The sequence below is a fragment of the Dendrobates tinctorius genome, unplaced genomic scaffold (assembly GCF_039654945.1).
Source record: "Dendrobates tinctorius isolate UK_male_01 unplaced genomic scaffold, ASM3965494v1 ptg000020l, whole genome shotgun sequence".
In the NCBI taxonomy this organism is placed as follows: Eukaryota; Metazoa; Chordata; class Amphibia; order Anura; family Dendrobatidae; genus Dendrobates; species Dendrobates tinctorius.
In genome coordinates, this window is record NW_027361688.1 from 42,158,047 (window position 1) to 42,177,933 (window position 19,887).

Genomic DNA, 19,887 nt, shown 5'->3' on the forward strand with positions numbered 1-19,887 from the left:
AGTCACTGTGTGTGCAGTGCAAGGGGAGGCTATATTGTGGTGGATCAGCGGTGTTGGTTGTTAGGCTGCCTTCTAAGACTTCCTGACAGCTGCATTGCTGTTTACCCACTGCTCTGCAAACTGCTTTTTTAAAAGCAATCCCAATTTTTTTTTTTGTCCTGCTGAGGTACTGAGCGTGCATTTTTTCACACCATACAGCGGTGTACGCTCCTCACACAGTAGCGTGTAACGGCTGTTATCACAGCCACAGTGAAGCTATCTGTGTGTCACTCTGTGAGAATAAGTCGAGGACATGTTCCGTTCTTACAGACCTGCACCTACTAGTTTGGTCTAGCTTTCAAACAGTTAAATATATTTGCTGTTTGATCACATTCAAAACTATAGAGAGGCAGAGTGTGTCAGTCCGTATACTTAAAAAACACGGAGCTTGACAATTTTACGTACACCGGACAGCCGTGTACGTGCACGCTCCTCTCAGTACCGTGTAACGGCTGTTATCACGGCCACAGTGAAGCTATCTGTGTGTCACTGTGGAAGGATAAGTGGAGGACTTGTTCCGTTCTTACAGACCTACACTCTAGGGAGATTCCTATTCTGCCCAATTCTACATACACCTTGTAGTTTGTGATACACTAGCCAATTTCTGCCTGTGACATAGCGCTCTGATATTCAGTGGGCCTCACACAATCCAAAAGTGTCCAGTGTCCACTAGTGTGTGCAGAAATTCAAAATCTCCCTTATCCTGTAGTCACTTTTTTCACACCTGTGCCATCGAGCCTGTGACATAGCGCTCTGATATTCAGTGGGCCTCACACAATCCATAAGTGTCCAGTGTCCACAAGTGTGTGCAGAAATTCAAAATCTCTGTGATCCTGTAGTCACTTTTTTCACACCTGTGCCATCGAGCCTGTGACATAGCACTGTGATATTCAGTGGGCCTCACACAATCCAAAAGTGTCCAGTGTCCACAAGTGTGTGCAGAAATTCAAAATCTCTGTGATCCTGTAGTCACTTTTTTCACACCTGTGCCATCGAGCCTGTGACATAGAGCTCTGATATTCAGTGGGCCTCACACAATCCAAAAGTGTCCAGTGTCCACTAGTGTGTGCAGAAATTCAAAATCTCCCTTAGGCTAGTTTCACATTAGCGCTTTTTAAGCGCACGCACGGCCGGGGGTAGCTCCGCCCCCGAGCCGGCTCTCTGCCCGGCGTGCCCGCCCCTTGCTTGTAGCGCCGCCTCCTAGCGCACAGCGGCGCCTGCGATCGGCGCACCCTATCTTTAGCATAGGGTGCGCAGATCGTGAGCAGGCCGTGCGCTAGTTGCGCTTTGACCTGCGCTGCGCACTTTTGACGGTGCACCGTGCGCGCCAAAATCAAACTTTTCGGATTTTGGCGTGCACGGCGCACCGTCAAAAGTGCGCAGCGCAGGTCAAAGCGCAACTAGTGCACGGTCTGCGCACGATCTGCGCACCCTATGCTAAAGATAGGGTGCGCCGATCGCAGGCGCCGCTGTGCGCTAGGAGGCGGCGCTACAAGCAAGGGGCGGGCACGCCGGGCAGAGAGCCGGCTCGGGGGCGGAGCTACCCCCGGCCGTGCGTGCGCTTAAAAAGCGCTAATGTGAAACCAGCCTTATCCTGTAGTCACTTTTTTCACACCTGTGCCATCGAGCCTGTGACATAGCGCTGTGATATTCAGTGGGCCTCACACAATCCATAAGTGTCCAGTGTCCACAAGTGTGTGCAGAAATTCAAAATCTCTGTGATCCTGTAGTCACTTTTTTCACACCTGTGCCATCGAGCCTGTGACATAGCGCTGTGATATTCAGTGGGCCTCACACAATCCACAAGTGTCCAGTGTCCACAAGTGTGTGCAGAAATTCAAAATCTCTGTGATCCTGTAGTCACTTTTTTCACACCTGTGCCATCGAGCCTGTGACATAGCGCTGTGATATTCAGTGGGCCTCACACAATCCAAAAGTGTCCAGTGTCCACTAGTGTGTGCAGAAATTCAAAATCTCCCTTATCCTGTAGTCACTTTTTTCACACCTGTGCCATCGAGCCTGGGACATAGCGCTGTGATATTCAGTGGGCCTCACACAATCCATAAGTGTCCAGTGTCCACAAGTGTGTGCAGAAATTCAAATTCTCCCTTATCCTGTAGTCACTTTTTTCACACCTGTGCCATCGAGCCTGTGACATAGCGCTGTGATATTCAGTGTGCCTCACACAATCCATAAGTGTCCAGTGTCCACAAGTGTCTGCAGAAATTCAAAATCTCTGTGATCCTGTAGTCACTTTTTTCACACCTGTGCCATCGAGCCTGTGACATAGCGCTGTGATATTCAGTGGGCCTCACACAATCCAAAAGTGTCCAGTGTCCACTAGTGTGTGCAGAAATTCAAAATCTCCCTTATCCTGTAGTCACTTTTTTCACACCTGTGCCATCGAGCCTGTGACATAGCGCTCTGATATTCAGTGGGCCTCACACAATCCATAAGTGTCCAGTGTCCACAAGTGTGTGCAGAAATTCAAAATCTCTGTGATCCTGTAGTCACTTTTTTCACACCTGTGCCATCGAGCCTGTGACATAGCGCTGTGATATTCAGTGGGCCTCACACAATCCAAAATTGTCCAGTGTCCACTAGTGTGTGCAGAAATTCAAAATCTCCCTTATCCTTTAGTCACTTTTTTCACATCTGTGCCATCGAGCCTGTGACATAGTGCTCTGATATTCAGTGGGCCTCACACAATCCATAAGTGTCCAGTGTCCACAAGTGTGTGCAGAAATTCAAAATCTCCCCTGTCCTATAGACACCTTGTACCTTGTTTTACATTACTATATAGTTTGTTGGATTTTGTCTACATTTCTACAAAAAATGAGGAAGGCTGGTGGAAGAGGCCATGGAATTGGGTGGGGGTTGGCAGCTGGTAATGATGGTGTTGGTGGTGGATCTGATGGTAGTGGCAAGAGCAAAATAGGACCGAATGCAGGAGGTGTTGAGCCTGCGTCATCGTCTGGCTCCATAAGGCTTCGAAGGCTTAGTTTTCTAGGAGATGGCAAACCGCTTTTAAAGCCAGAGCATCAGGAAAAAGTTTTGTCTTACATTGCTGACTCAGCCTCCAGCTCTATCGCCTCCTCTTCTGAAGTTGTAAAAAGTAAAAGCACTGAGTCGTCATTGGAGGCTCATGTTCATGAACCACACCTTTCCTTGTGTCCTTCACCCCAACCAAGATTGAAGGATGACGCAGGCCATACTACTGATTACTCCATGGAGCTGTTTTCACATACCATGCCTGGATTATCAAGTCAAATGGTGAATTACCCAGGCCAAGATGAATCTGACATGGAGTGCACTGATGCACAGCCGCTGATAGATGAATCTGCTGGTACATTCACTCAGAGCACTACATTGTCCTCGCAGTGTACAGAGCCAGATTCTGACCCTGATGAGACTCAGGTGCCCCTTCCCGCACACTATACCACCATACACGGTGACACAGAGGAAGGTGCACATGACATTGAAGAGGAGGTGATGGATGACCCAGTTGTTGACCCAGATTGGCATCCATTGAGGGAAGAGGGTGCTGCTTCCAATTGCTCAGATGAGGAGCAATCAGCATCAGCTGTTATATGGCAGGCCCGGAGCACTCCAAAGACAGGTTCCAAAAATCAAAAGAGTTGCTGGACAGCTTGTCCAGAGGGTCAAAAGATCACAGCGTGCTAGGCCGCAAAATGTCTGCCAAAGTAGGAAGAGTGCAGTGTGGCACTTTTTTGAACAAAATCCTCATGATCAGGCCAAGGTTATCTGTAAGAAGTGCGCAAAGACCTTTAGCCGAGGGAAAAATCTGAAAAATTTGAATACCAGTTGCATGCTTAGACATTTAACCACCATGCACTTGCAAGCGTGGACACAACACCAAACCTCAAGTGCCACATGTGCAACTGATCACAAAGAAGGTAGTCAGCAACGCTACATTGTTTCCCCCACTGTAAGCCCACCGGTTAGCACAGCAGCAAATGTTGAGGTGTCGTTGCAAGGCCACAGCAGTCAGGGAATCCCACTGTTATATCAACGAAATACTGAATCTAGGCCATCAGAAAGAACACCAACTCCATCACCATCATCAACCCTCTCTCAGTCCGCCCTGTCCACCGCTTCTTCCACCATATGCAGCTCTCAAGTCCAGCTCACCCTCCCAGACACTATGAGTAGGTCAAGAAAGTACTCAGTCTCTCATCCGCGTACACTGGGTTTGAACGCCCACATTGCCAAACTAATCTCGTTTGAGATGATGCCCTATCGGTTGGTGGAAAGCGCAGCTTTCCGCGAACTCATGGCCTATGCAGTACCATGCTATGACCTACCCAGTCGCCACTTCTTCTCTCGCAAAGCCATCCCAGCCCTCCACCATCATGTAAAAGACCGCATTGTCCATGCACTCAAGCAGTCAGTGAGTGGAAAGGTGCACCTCACAACTGATGCATGGCCCAGTCGGCATGGTCAGGGCCGTTACGTGTCCATCACTGCGCAGTGGGTTAATGTGGTGGATGCAGGGTCCACAGGGGACAGCGGTGGTGGGACAGTGCTGCCTAGCCCACGGTATAGGAAACAGTTGGCTGTAGGCTTTCGACCCTCCTCCTCCTCCTCCTCCTCCAGAAGCGAAAGCTCGTCCACAGAGCGCAGTCATACGAGCACTCCATCTGCAGCTGCCACTGTTGCACACGAGGTGTCCCCCTATCGAGCAGCTAGTGGAAAGCGTCAGCAGGCTGTGTTGCAGATGATGTGTTTGGGCGACAGACACACCGCCGAGGTGCTGGCCGAATACTTGAAGCGACAAACTGAGTCATGGCTGGGCAGTGTACATCTTGAGGCAGGCAAGGTAGTTAGTGATAACGGCCGTAATTTTGTGGCAGCCATAGCCCTTTCAAAACTCAGCCACATACCTTGCTTGGCTCACACCTTGAACCTGGTGGTGCAGTGCTTCCTCAAAAATTATCCAGCCCTGCTCCATAAGGTGCAAAGACTGTGCGTGCACATCCGCCGGTCGCCTGTATACTCCGTTCGTATGCAGAAACTGCAGCGATTGCTCCACCTTCCCAACCACCGCCTCATTATCGACATTGCAACAAGGTGGAACTCCACCCTGCACATGGTGGAGCGGCTGTGCGAGCAGAGGCAGGCCATAATGCATTTGTGGGAGGATACACGGCCAGGCACTTTGAGAGCAGACATGGAGTTGACAGGTGTGCAGTGGTCGAAGCTGAAAGACCTCTGTAAAGTCCTTCAGTGTTTTGAGGAATGCACATGGCTGGTAGGCGCAGACGATGCCATCCTAAGCATGAGCATCCCACTTATGCGTCTGCTCATGCAAACTTTGACGCACCTTAAGGAGCAGGCGTCTGCAGCCAATGTTGACGAGGAGGGAATCCTTGATGACATTCAGCCATTGTCTGCTCAGGGACCTCTCCTGGACGAGGTGGAGGAAGAAGAGGAGGAGGAGGATGATGATGGGGATGATTACTTAGGGGAGGAGGATGCATCTCGTGGGGCAAGTGAAAATGTTGGCATGGCAAGGTCTGGTACAGGGTTTGTGCGTGACTGGAGGGATGTGGATTTGCCAGAAAGTGCTCCTCCAACCAGCACTCGCAGTGCATCATTGACACCGGGAACATTGGCCCACATGTCAGATTATGCCTTGCAGATCCTAAAAAGGGACCCCCGCATTGCCAAAATGATGAACGATGACGACTACTGGTTGGGCAGCATCCTGGATCCACGCTATAAAGGCAAATTACAAAACATCATGCCACAGGAGAACCTTGAACTAATATTGGCTAATAAACAAGCAACTCTGGTAAATCGGTTGCTTGAGGCATTCCCAGCACACAGCAGCGGTGATGGTTCTCACACGAGCCGTACGGGCCAGGGGCAGCTTGGCAGAGGTGTTCATGGTGCACACAGCAGAAGTGGCGTTGGAGACAGGGGTTTCATGACAATGTTGTGGACTGATTTTTCAAGTACCGCTCACACAACTGGTAATACTGCATCGATGGAAAGTGACAGGAGACAGCAGTTGTCAACTATGGTTACAAACTACTTTTCCTCCCATATCGATGTTCTCCCACACAGGTCATTCCCCTTTGACTATTGGGCCGCTAAACTGGACACCTGGCCTGAATTGGCACAATATGCCTTACAGGAGCTCGCTTGCCCAGCTGCAAGTGTGCTATCGGAAAGAGTCTTCAGTGCAGCTGGATCAATCTTGACAGAAAAAAAGGACCCGTCTGTCAACCCAAAATGTGGATGATCTAACCTTCATTAAAATGAACCATGAATGGGTTTCCAAGGATTTTGTCCCACCTTCCCCTGATGACACATAGGCTTGCTTTGGTCCACCTCTTCCTGGGACTTGACCTATTTCGTCTTTTGCATCAGCTGAATGTCCAACATCAACATATGCCACTTTCTAAAACTCCCTAACTGTGCTGCCTCCCCCCCCATGGCCGGGGTCACCACCTAGCGCACGACACCGTGCGAGTGCCGTTGCCCTGGACAGGTGGGTAGGCCGACTCTTGGGCGTGGGCACTGGCACAGGGTCCCTCATAGTGCAATCAAGTGTCTCTGACGGTGGTGGTGCACACCCGCCGTCAGACACACCGCCGTACTATGAGGGGCCCAGTGCCAGTACCGACGCCCACGAGTGGGCCCCCCTTGCTTGGGCAGGGCCCCAGCATTTGCAATCTTTACCTCTCCCTGCTCCTCCGCTGTGTAGTCTTGGCCGTCAAATCCATACTGTGCCTGACACCGTCTGAGCCTGCCTCCTGATGTATAGACATATATTTTGAATGTGTACGCTATCCATACATGTTATCCGGGGATACGGTACCCTTTCTCACCTTTGTGGAATCACGTGCAATCCATACTGGGCCTAACACCGTCTGAGCCTGCCTCCTGATGTATAGACATATATTATGAATGTGTACGCTATCCATACATGTTATCCGGGGATACGGTACCCTTTCTCACCTTTGTGCAATCACGTGCAATCCATACTGGGCCTAACACCGTCTGAGCCTGCCTCCTGATGTATAGACATATATTTTGAATGTGTACGCTATCCATACATGTTATCCGGGGATACGGTACCCTTTCTCACCTTTGTGCAATCACGTGCAAGCCATACTGGGCCTAACACCGTCTGAGCCTGCCTCCTGATGTATAGACATATATTTTGAATGTGTACGCTATCCATACATGTTATCCGGGGATACGGTACCCTTTCTCACCTTTGTGCAATCACGTGCAAGCCATACTGGGCCTAACACCGTCTGAGCCTGCCTCCTGATGTATAGACATATATTTTGAATGTGTACGCTATCCATACATGTTATCCGGGGATACGGTACCCTTTCTCACCTTTGTGCAATCACGTGTAATCCATACTGGGCGTGAGAACGGCTGGCGAGCTGTTAAGCAAGCTACAGCACCTGTGGTTTGCACACGTAAGTTTTTCATTTTTTCAGGAATGACGGTTAGGCCTAATTCCGGAACTGCGGTTGACCTGCACTTACTGGGAAATCATCGTTCGCGGGTAATAATTGTAATCAGTGATCCCCATCACTAACGTTGTTCAGTGGGTTATCTGCACCTGTAAGCGACAAACGCTGGCCTTTTCAGTGTAGCGCACATGCAGCCACGGACATGTAAGGGCATGACACACCAGTTATTGGCCAATCTCATGTACCAGAGCCTCACGTGTCCCTCTAGTAAGCCGGACTCGGACCGCGGGGCATGACGGAGTCTCGTTCGTTAACGGAATTAAGCTTGCAATGTGTGCATCTTTTCTGTAGCTGGCATGGTTGAGGTTTCCCAGGTGGAGTCGAATTTAACCGTAGGCTCCACTCCTGGTGGTGCCCTTCTGGACATTCCTTTAAGGTTCAGCTTTGCAACCATACTGCCCACGTAAAACAAACACTTTGCCTTCATGAACGCTGTTTGGAGGGTCATGACTCGTGGGAATAACGCCGCCCAATCAGTTAACCTGCTAGAGAGATCCTTCGTTGCTCCCAAGCATGACATCACACTCCCTAGGAGGAAGGTAATGCCACTGTGGCGACCGTACTCCTGAGGGCCACACAAGTGCACTGATGCCCAGCCACTGCTCGATGAATCTGCTGGTACATTGACCCAGACCACTACATTCCCCTCGCATGCTACACGGCCTGAATCTGACCCTGATGAAACTCAGGTTACCCTTCCCATATACAGTTCCATCTTACACTGTGACAAAGAGGAAGCTGCAGATGAAAGTGCAGGTTCGGCCCACCCGCCATCAGACACACCACCGTACTATCAGGGGCCCTGTGCCAGTGCCGTCGCCAACGAGTGGGCCCCCCCTGCTTGCTCAGGATCACAGCATTTGCAAGGTTGAAATACTGTGCAGTGAGATGGAAGATGGGGACGACGAGGAGTCCAGACTAGTACAGGGATTCCCTAGCTAGGAGACTTATTTGATTGTTTTCAATGTTGGGACAGCAATTTTTGGGGAGCACTATAATCTGGAGAATGATAGATGGGGCCCACCATACACTGGAACATTCCAAAGGTGGACATCAGACACTGGAGCAGCATTTACAGGGCCCATTATGTTTGGAGCATTATTTGGGCCCATAAGACAGTGGCGCTTCATCCATGGGGACCAACATATACTGTAGCATTATGTGGAGCTCATCATATACTGTTTCAAACATTATATGGGACCAATGATTCTGTATGGAGAAATAGATGGGCCTCGTCATGAGATGTAAAAAGTGAAGTATTTTTCATTGTACTATACCGCTATTTCTCTACCGTATCGGAGCATGATGAGTTGTGGTATGTGTTAAAGCGGCGCTCTTTCGCCCAGGGCACATGAAAACCTGGAGCCAGCCCTACCCCCCCACAACTTTAGCCAAATAACCCCCATTTTTCAGTGCGTAACTTGTATTATGAAGTTAATTAAGGTTGACAAGCTTAAGTAAGAAGAATTGATGCTTTTGGCATTCAAATGGGCACTGTAGGTGTGTTTCCTGTCCTCCTCTCACTGCCGACTTTTATTCCCCATTGACTTACATTGAGTTTCGTGTTTCGGGACGACCCCGACTTTTCCCTATAATCGGCCGATCTTGCTCGATCCGACTTTTGGAAAAGTCGGGTTTCACGAAACGAAACTCAACCCTAAAAAACCAAAAGTCGCTCAACTCTACTCTTCAGTTGTCCATGAAAACCCAGCCTTTAACTAAGCCAATTAACCCCTCTCAGCAAATAACAAGCTGGAGCAACTTTCCAGGTTTCAAATCACTGAAGCTAATAGTCTCAGTGAAACATACCTCCCCTCCAATACTTTGCCAGTGACTTTGTCACAACAGCTATTAAGTCTACTCTTAGTCTTCTGTTTTGCAAGCTAAACATTCCCAAATCCTCTAATCATTCCTCATAGGGCATTGTTTTAAGACCGGTCACCATTCTGATAGCTCTTCTCTGAACTTGCTCAAGTTTATTCATGTCTTTTTCAAAATGTTGTCCCCCAGAACTGGACACAGTATTCCAGATGAGATCTCACCAAAGAGGAGTAGAGGGGGATAATTACTTCATGAGGAAGTAACCCTTTAAGTGGGGTTCAAACATCTGTGAAGTGTTCTTACACGGCTATTTTCAATGGGATTTTGATGTTTCGCTCCCAGCAGTTCACCCCGGGTACATTTTGCCCACGCATATTTCGTCCCCAGCATTTGGCCCCCAGGATGTTTCGCCCCCTGATGAGCTTACACTCCTGGTACTTATCTAGAGGTTTGAATCTTCCTGGGGTCGAAATGATAGGGGCAAAATGTGCGGGGGCAAAATGTACCTGGGGCAAGCTGCTGGGGGCAAATTGCTGGGGGCGAACTGCTGTGGGCAAAACTTCCTATAACTATTTACATTGATCCCATTCTTGGAAATGGGACCATCAGGAGTGAGTGAGTTCTTTCCAATATTTATGTAACTCCCAATTGTTCTATTTATCTCTATGGAGAGTCACACATGCTTGTCTTAATTCCCCGTCACACGAGATCGCTGATTTTGTGATGCCACAGAGATCTCGCCAGCGAGATCGCTGTGTGTGACCGGGATCAGCGACCGGCCCCCCTGCCGGGTATCACTGATCGTGCTCGATTGGCCTGGGCCATTTTTTGATCGCTGGTCTCCTGCTGGCCAGCACGCATCGCGTGTGGCAGTGAGAGACCAGCGATCAGTGACACTGGATGCTGGTTTCTAATGTAAACGTTGGGTATCCAGGAGCCGCGGCTCCTGGATACCTGCTGTTTACCTTGGAAACCAGCGTACACGCTGGTTTCCAAGGTAAACAGGGAGTATCCAGGAGCCGCGCGGCTCTTATATACCCGATGTTTACCTTGGAAATCAGTGTGTACGCCGGTTTCCAAGGTAAACATCGGGTATCCAAGAGCCACGGCTCCTGGATACCCAATGTTTACATTAGAAACCAGCTTGCTCGCTGGACCTGATCGCTGGAGGTGCTGTCTATGTGACAGCTCACCAGCGATCAGCCTAACGATGTCCCAGCGATCCCATCCATGTCGGACTGTTGGTGGGATCGCTGGGACATCGTTATGTGTAACGGGGGCTTTAGTCTAGAAGAGGGACCTTGGGGTCTATCATTTTTTTTACATTGTTTTGGTGTAAAGATATAAAACAGTTGTGCCTAACTCAATTCAATGAAAGGGTGAAAATAGAGCTATAGTCATAAATTTATAATGCTGCACACCAATATTTAAAGGGATAAATCATGTTATAAAGTTATCTTATTTAGTTAGACAGCATGAAAATAAGCAAGTTTGCAATTGACTTGTTTTTTCTATATGCTACCATTTTCCAGCAATGAAAAATTATATCTTACATAGTGTACAGGTTGTTTCCATAGAGCTCTGCGACTAGAGCCTGGCCCAGTGTGTGCAGTCATTGCATTACAGGAGATGTGTTTACTCCTAACATCACAGTCAGCTCTCTCCAGTCCATTGATTTCTATGCAGTAGTTAGATGTTCACCTGCATCACCTTCTCTCAAAGCTCCTCATAGAGCTCTTGTCAGTTGTGTAAAATCACATTTCCACCTGGCCTCTGCGTCAGCAGTTTCCCAAGCTGTTCTCCTAGGTCCCTGTAATCCCTATATGTGAATAAAGTGATAACCATGTCAACTCAGAACAAATACTGAAAGACCATTAATGTGTATTAGCAGAATGAAGCTACTCACTTGAACTGTCACTCAAGAAGGTGCATCCGCCTCCCAAACATCTAGAAAGTAAGGAGATTGTAAAGATGTGAGCTTCTCTTGAGCTAACATGAGACTACCCCTTTAAGGCTGTGTGCCCACGTTGCGTTTTTTAAGCGTTTCAGCCGCGTTTTTGCCGCAGCAGAAACGCTTACAAAACGCTAACAAAACGCATTCCCATGCAATCCTATGAGATTCTGCAATTGCTGTGCTCATGCTGTGGATTTTTCCGCTGCGGAATTGGTAAACTCCACAGCATGTCCATTAATTTTGTGGAATCGCGGCAATTCCGCCGCCATAGGATTGCATTGAAACGCTCACTTTATGCTTATGTGGCGCCCCCAGGAGTATGGTCGCCACAACGGCATTGCCTTCCTTCAGGGAGGGTGATGTCATACTTGGAAGCAAGGAAGGGTCTCTCTGTCAGTTAATCATTTACATGCAACACGTTCCCACTCCAGGCCAGCAGAGGGAGCTTTGAACCAGGATTGGGGGAGGAGTGCTCTCTTAGGGCCAGGAGGGGAAATAGTTAGTGTGAGGAGGGCAACGAGTGTAGCCGTGTGGAAAGAAGCTGGAGGTTGAGCTGAGGAAAGAGAGCTCCCTCCCAGTGAAAGCGCATGATCTGGAGCCTGGTCTCCACGGTTGTATGGAAACTGAAGGACCTGCAACAGAAACCAGAGGAGTAAGAAGCTGTAAATGCTCTATTCCCACCTAAGACTCGGAGGCACAACAGCGACCAGTGAGCCAAGAGAGATAGAGGGATACAGCTGTCTGCCATACGAGGTAGTTCTAACAAAAGATAAGAAGGAGGAACTTGAGTGTAACATAATACTGGATGTACCTCAAGCCAGCGCTAGGAAGGAGACTACACAACCCATCTGATAGAGAGATCCCTGAGTTGCTTCCTGGCTAGCCTGCTCCTGTGCCATCTGTAACCAGGACCCTGGACTGCGTTTGCCAAGTAAAGGTAAAGAAACTGCACCCTGTTGTGTCCCTGCCTTCTTCATGCAATATCCTCAGCACTGCTACATCTCTGTGCCAAACACTGCACTTTCTTCCTAACCCTTTATCTACACTGCCCTGGGACTACAGCCCTGCCTGTGGAGGGCTACAACATCATAGCTGCACTACATCATCAGTCCCAGAGAATCTACATGCAGCGTCGGCTTAACATCTCCATTGCCAAACTCCACAGGTGGCGTCACGAATCATTCATCTATAAACTTTATTCCCAACTCAACCCCTTTTACATGGGTGCCCAGGGCCACAGACCGGGTCACCGCTGCTGTGACATTCCCTTCTGAGAGACCGGCCCGGTACCGAATACCCCACAGCCCTGGAAGGGCGACCCACCATGCATAAAGAGAGCGCTTCATGTGCGGATGGTACCCAGGGTCTGGAGGAGAGGAGACTCTCCACGCCTAGGGTACCACATCCCTGTAAAAAATAGAATTAAAATAAAAAATAGGAATATACCTACCCTCTGTCATTGCTTGCGTTGAGAAGCATGTGATGGTGTCTCCGCGGCTTGTGTTTTGCATGTTTTTACATATTTCCCATAAGGGATGGGGGCATTGCTCTAGAATCACTGCATTGAGAAACATGTGATGGTGTCTCCGCAGTGTTGGATGTTGATCTCCATGAGTTCATTCATCCTCATTTTTCACAGTCTTCTACTAGGCATTGCTCCTACTGGCCAGTTTCCTGCTCCACACTGATGAGGGGCAATACCCCAAAACAGCTGTCTGTGGATGGATACCATGTTTTGGCATAGGTGGTTTCCTTCATTGGAGACTGCCCTTCCCGTGGTTGTTCCTTCCCGGGGAAAGACCTGGCTAGTCATTGCTTGCTTTGAGAAACATGTGATGGTGTCTCCACGGCTTGTGTTTTGCATGTTTTTACACATTTCCCATAAGGGATGGGGGCATTGCTCTAGAATCACTGCGTTGAGAAACATGTGATGGTGTCTCCGCAGTGTTAGATGTTGATCTCCATGAGTTCATTCATCCTCATTTTTCACATTCCCTTCTGACAGACCGGCCCGGTAGCGAGTACTCCACAGCCCTGGAAGGGCGACCCATTTTTGGCATCACGAACAGGATTACGGAGCCCGGTACCCCCCAGGTTCTGTGTGCCAGAGACTCTGTTGTGTGCTATAGACTGTGTGCAAAATTGGCGCCATTGCCGCCATTATCCCGCTGATTGGCACACGGGAAGAAAAGGGGCAGGCCTTCGTAGGAGGAGCCTAACCGGAGAGCGCGAAGCAGTGAAGTCCCGCACGGGAAGAGGAAAAAGCGCGCGAGAAGTGGGAGGAGCTGAGGCCTAGAGCCCGGAGCATCGGGCCTGCAAAGCGGCCGCCGGTAAGCTCACACAACCCCCGGCCCTGGCTAACGTTAACTAGTGGGTGAAGAGAATGTCTGCGCCACGCAGCAATGCAGCGGCGGACGCCGCCTCCAACCCCTCAGCGCCGCAAGGAGTAGCGCCCACCGCAGCGGTCCCCATAATGCCGCTGACCATGCCCTACATACCGTGAGCGGCCTTGCTACCGCAGTACTCAGGTGAGTCACATACCCTGAGTGAATTTAAAGAGAGACTGTGCAGTTTGTTTGAGGTGTATCCTCTATCTGAAAGCCAGAAGGTGAACATCCTGATTGGTCAGCTGACAGGTGGAGCACAGAGAGAAGTAAAAGCCTGGCAGGACACTGATAAAGAGACTGTTAAAAAGATTTTGGCCAAGCTAAAAAGCACCTTTGACACCGGCACTGCAGCTGAAATCAAGATGAGGTTCTTTGGATGTAAACAGAAAGTGCAGGACAGTATAAGGGACTATGCTCTTAACCTGCAGGAGGCGCTGTGAGCCATCAAGCAAATTGATCCTGACAGTGTGAAAGAGGAAGACAAACTGTTAAAGGAGCAGTTCATTGAAGGACTCCTGTCCAGTACCCACAGAGCACAGCTGCGCATCATAACCCTACAAGACCCTGACCTGGACTTTGCTGATTTTAAGGACAGGGCTATTTGGGTACTGCAGGAACCAACTGTCAACCGTCCAGCGCCCCCTAGGCGCCCAGCGATCACCTACCACCAGGAAGCAACATCTTTTCCTGCCATCCCTGTGGAGGCTGATACACAGACTCTGGATAAAGATCCAACTGAAGAGCTGCGTCTTCAGGTCCAGGAGTTGACCAAAGGTATGGCTGCACTTACTAAACCGAGCAGTCCCTGCAGGTGTCCTCCAAGGAGAAGATCCAGCTTGCTTCCAGTCCAGAGGATGTCCCATGGCTCCGGAAGAGGAGTGCCCCGCCACTCCGAGGGAGGAACAACGACCGCTATGACCAGGACGGACGTCCCATTTGTCGTCGCTGCTACAAGGCAGGTCATCTTGCAAGATTCTGTCCTTTAAACGAGCAACCTCTGGGGCAGAGGGCCAACCCCCAGGAGTAGGACCACAAGGCCCAAGGAACTGGCGAGCCAAGTATGTTGGAGGGAGACCGATCCTTCCAGTGGTGATTGACGGCATCCCTATGAACGCTTTGCCGGACACTGGCTCTCAGGTGACCACTATGTCCTATATCCTCTACAAGCGGTATTGGGCTGACTCTGAACTCACCCGTGGCCCCAGTGATGAACTAACAGTAGTTGCCAGTAATGGTCAGTCTTTACCACAGATAGGATGTAAAGAAATTACTGTTAAAGTGGGTCGGGTAGAACTAAAATATCAAGGTCTGATAGTTGTGGATATTGATCGACGAGAATGTAATCCCATGATGACTCTTGGCACAAATGTAATTGAAAATTGTCTTTCCGAGGTTATTGTCTTGTTGCAACAGGTGGCTGAGACTGCTGGTTCCAGTGAACAATGAGTTCTGCAGAAGGAGATCAAGGCCCTGATGCAAAGACAGCAGATAGAACTCTCTGGCGGAGAAATTGGCAGTGTCAGAGTCAGTGATGCTTTCCCCATTTCAATACTTCCCCGATGTGAAATGTTGATTTGGTGTCAGGCAGCCATAGGCCTCAGAGGGAAGGATTACCAGGCATTGGTAGAGCCAGTATACTCTGATAGCCGGCCCACTGTCCTGACAGCCAGAGGCGTAGTGGATGTACATAAAGGGAGAGTACCTGTACGCCTTTTGAATTGTGGGGAGGAAGAGGCCACAATACCTCGGTACGCCACAGTTGCTAAGCTGCTCACTGTCAGTAATAATGCAATGCAGGCAGCAGAGCCCTTGGTCTCATCCGACCAGGTGGAGGACAATGGCTCTGTAAAGCAGCTAGAGGTGTGGTGCCAGCAACTTCAGGTGGGGACTGACTCTACGCCTTTGTGGCGCCCCTGAGGCTCAGTCGCCACAGAGGTACTGCACCTTCTCCTAAGGTGTAGTGCCCCACCATCCAGGTAAGGTGGGAACTCCTTGCCACACTCCAACACCTGCATCCTACACACAGGATAGTTCAGCAGGGTCACATTGCAGTTTTAGGCTCGGCGTGTAGCAGAGCACCTTTCGTGGGACAGTCTGAGGTCAGTCCCTGAGAAGGGTCAGTCCCTGAGGGGGACAGTCGGAGAGTCTGGGGTGAGTCCCAGAGGTCCCTGGAAGAAGGGATGGAGGAAGAAGTGCTGCAGCTGCCTGAGTGACCTGAGCCAGCTGGCACGGGAAAGGAAAGAGAAGGAGAGACGTAGAACTGTAACCTGCATTTCCATAAGAGAGAGAAAGACAAGCACGGAACGAAGTGAAGAGAGAACAGAGAGGAGGAGTGGGTTGGATAGGAACCCTGCCTATAGGTTCTCAGCGCAAGGCCGGGGCCCGATCCCCGAGGTTGTACGGACACACACTTATGGTTCTGCAGCAGACACCGGTGGAGTAGTTGGCTGTAAATGCACTACTCCCATCAAAGACTTGGGACACAACAGCAAACTGATTGAGAGCCGGGATTCAGGAGAAGGGAGTCCCCGAAGCAGGCTCCAGCTGTCTGTCATACAAGTGAGAGTTGTTAGGAACATCTGACAGGAGGAACTTCAGAGAACCACGGTACTGGAGCTCTTCATACTAAAAAGCGCAATAGAGGAGTCGTTCAGGAAGGTACATGTTGGCGGGGTGCTGGCGGGGAGAGTCCTATCTTGTCTGGAGGTTGGCTGGGCCTCCGCCCCAGAGGACACGGTACTGAAGCAGGCACCTGTATGCACTACAAACTGTGAGTAAAGCTTTGAAACAGCAAGCTCTGGTGTCCTCCATTCTTTCCCGCATCAGCACTGCTACATTTGGGCATCAACATCTACACCATCCCGTGCCCTACGCACCTTTACACTGCCCTGGGGCTACAGCTCTACCTGTGGGGAGCTACACCATCTAAGCTGCAACACACCATCAGCCCCAGAGGATCTGCAAGCAGTGTTGGCTTACCATCTTACTTTTTCAACACCACGAGTGGCGTCACGAACTTTAAACTACATTACAAACATCACCGCCATTGATATTGGGGCCCAGGGCCACGGACCGGGTCACCGCTGCTGTGACACCACATCATCCCCTGACAACCGGCCCGGTACCGAGTACCCCACAGCCCTGGGAGAGGCCAGCGACGACGGGGCGACCCACCTTCATACCAGAAAAATGGGGTTTACAGGGTGACCCAGGAATATGAGTGGGTATTCAGTAAACACCCCCTAGACTTTGGGAAGGCAAAAGGGGTTCTACATCATACCCCCACTGGAGATCATCCACCCATAAAAGAAAGATACCGGCCTGTACCCCCAACACAGTACCAATGTGCTAAAGGTATGTTGAGAGAGATGAAGGAAGCTGGGGTTATCAGAGACAGTTGTAGCCCCTGGGCAGCTCCAATAGTTTTTGTAAAGAAAAAGGATGGTACCATGAGAATGTGTGTTGATTACAGGAAAATTAACAGCATTACACATAAAGATGCCTACCCATTACCTAGAATTGAGGAATCATTAGCTGCACTTAAAACTGCTAACTACTTTTCCACCTTGGATCTCACTAGTGGGTATTGACAGGTTCCCGTGGCAGAGGCAAACAAGGAGAAAACAGCATTTACCACCCCAATGGGTCTCTGTGAGTTCAACTATATGCCATTCGGGCTCTGCACTGCCCCAGGAACATTTCAATGGCTGATGGAGTGCTGCCTGGGACACATGAACTTTGAGACAGTCCTGTTGTACCTTGATGATGTCATTGTTTTCTCCAAGACTTATGAAGACCATCTGGAACACCTGGCTGAGGTGTTTGAAGCCTTGTCCAACTTTGGCCTGAAGGTGAAGCCCTCCAAATGCCACCTCCTGAAGCCCAAGGTACAGTACCTTGGTCATGTGGTGAGTGCAGAAGGTGTGGCACCAGATCCGGACAAAGTCACAGTCATCCGGGACTGGCCGAAGCCCAGCAACCTCCATGACGTACGCCAATTCCTCCGGTTGGTAGGCTACTACCGAAGGTTCATCAAAGGCTTCACTGAAATAGCCACCCTTATGCAAAATCTTCTGGTGGGGCAGTCCAAGAAAGCCAAACAGAAGAATTCCACATTTGAATGTACTGAGGAGTTGGAGAGGTCCTTCACCCAACTGAAAATGGCTCTCACAGGAGATGAAGTTCTGGCCTACCCAGATTATGACAAGCCCTTTGTGTTGTATACTGATGCCAGCAATGTGGGACTGGGATCAGTACTGTCACAGGTACAGAATGGCAAAGAAAGAGTGATCTCCTACGCCAGCAGGAAGCTTCGTCCCACTGAAAGGAACTCTGACAACTACAGTTCCTTCAAGCTGGAGTTCCTGGCCATAGTCTGGGCTGTGACTGAAAGATTCAAGCATTACCTAGCTTCAGCCAAGTTTACCATCTTCACAGATAACAACCCGTTGACTCACTTGGAAACTGCCAAGCTAGGTGCACTGGAGCAGCGATGGATGGCTCGGCTATCTAACTATGAATTTACCATCAAGTACCGAGCAGGGCACACGAATGCCAACGCTGATGCGCTGTCCAGAATTCCTAATCTGCCAGATGCAGGAGAAGACCCTGAGGCTCTTGAAGAAATAGAGTTACCTCCCTTCCACCGGCCACTTGCCGCTCAACGTGCTCAAGGAGTGAGAAACAGAAGGTCTGGCTTGAAGGAGGCCACCCTAAATCCATTGCCCCATCATGACTGGGCAGAAACTCAGGATGATGACCCTGCAGTCCGCCTGGTGAAGGAGATACTGTCACAAGCTGACTCACGCCCAGAGTCGGATGCTCCTGAGGAAACCCAGCAGTTGTGGAAGGAAAGAGGTCGGCTGTTCATTTATGAAGGAAAGCTGTGTCGGAGGAGTATCAATGCCCTCACTCATGAGCTGGTCTGGCAGGTGGTAGTCCTGAAGAGAGAGGCTTCAATGGTCTTGGAAGCATACCACAATGGAGCTGGACACTTCGGATGGAAGAAGTTGGAAGCATTGCTCCGGGAGAGATTCTACTGGGCTGGTAGGAAGAAAAGTGGTGCCGAGAGTGTGGACAATGTAACCTGCGCAGAAAGGATCGAAACAGCCAGAGAGCTCCTCTGCAGCCAATAGTAACCAAACAGCCACTCGAGTTGGTAGCCCTGGACCATGTGAAGCTGATTCCAAGCCGGTCAGGCTATATCTATGCTCTTACCATCATTAACCACTACTCAAGATTCCTGGTAGTTGTGCCTGTCAAAGATCAAACAGCCAGGACAGCAGCCAGAGCATTCCAGCAGCAATTCTGTAGACCACATGGATATCCTGAGCAAGTGCTTACAGATCAAGGTCCCGCCTTTGCGGCAGAAGTGCTCCAGGAATTCTGTAACTTGTATGGTTGTAAGAAGATCCAGACAACACCGTACCACCCACAGACCAATGGCATGTGTGAGAAGATGAACCAGGTAGTGATTGACCTATTGAAGACCTTGCCTTTGGAGGAGAGGAATCTGTGGCCAGAAAAGTTGCCAGATCTGGTAGACCTCTACAACCACATTCCTGTGAATTCCACCAACTGCACTCCAGCCTACCTGATGAGAGCGAGGCCTGGTAAACTGCCTATTGATTTGGATATGGGAGTCCTTACACCTGAGGTGACGTCACCAGATGCTGACTGGGACACAGAGAGGCAGCAACAGCACAGAAGAGTACAAGAGTGTGTAGAAAAGAGTCTAGCTCAGGCAAGACAAAAACAAGAAAGGCACTACAATCAGCATGCACCTGCAGTTCCCTTGTCACCAGGAGAACAAGTCCTCAAAAGGAAAAGAAGACTGCATAAATTGGATGACCAATGGGAAGCTGAACCCTACACCATTCTTCCCTCAAATTTTGACAATACCAAGGTGTGCCTTATTAGTAAATATGGAGGAGAAACCTCAGCAGCCGTATCAAGGGATCATTTGAAATTATGCCCTGACCAGTTAAGAGAAAGAATGGAAGAACAAAATAACATCCAACCCATAGAAGAAGAAGCAAGGGTCAGGACTATACTTGGAGAATTCCCTGCAAATTGGACTAAAGTAAATTATGCCATCGTGGTGCCAGTGTTGACATTTCCCCAACTGGTAGCACAGGAAGAAGTGACTCAATAAAATCCTGAGGAT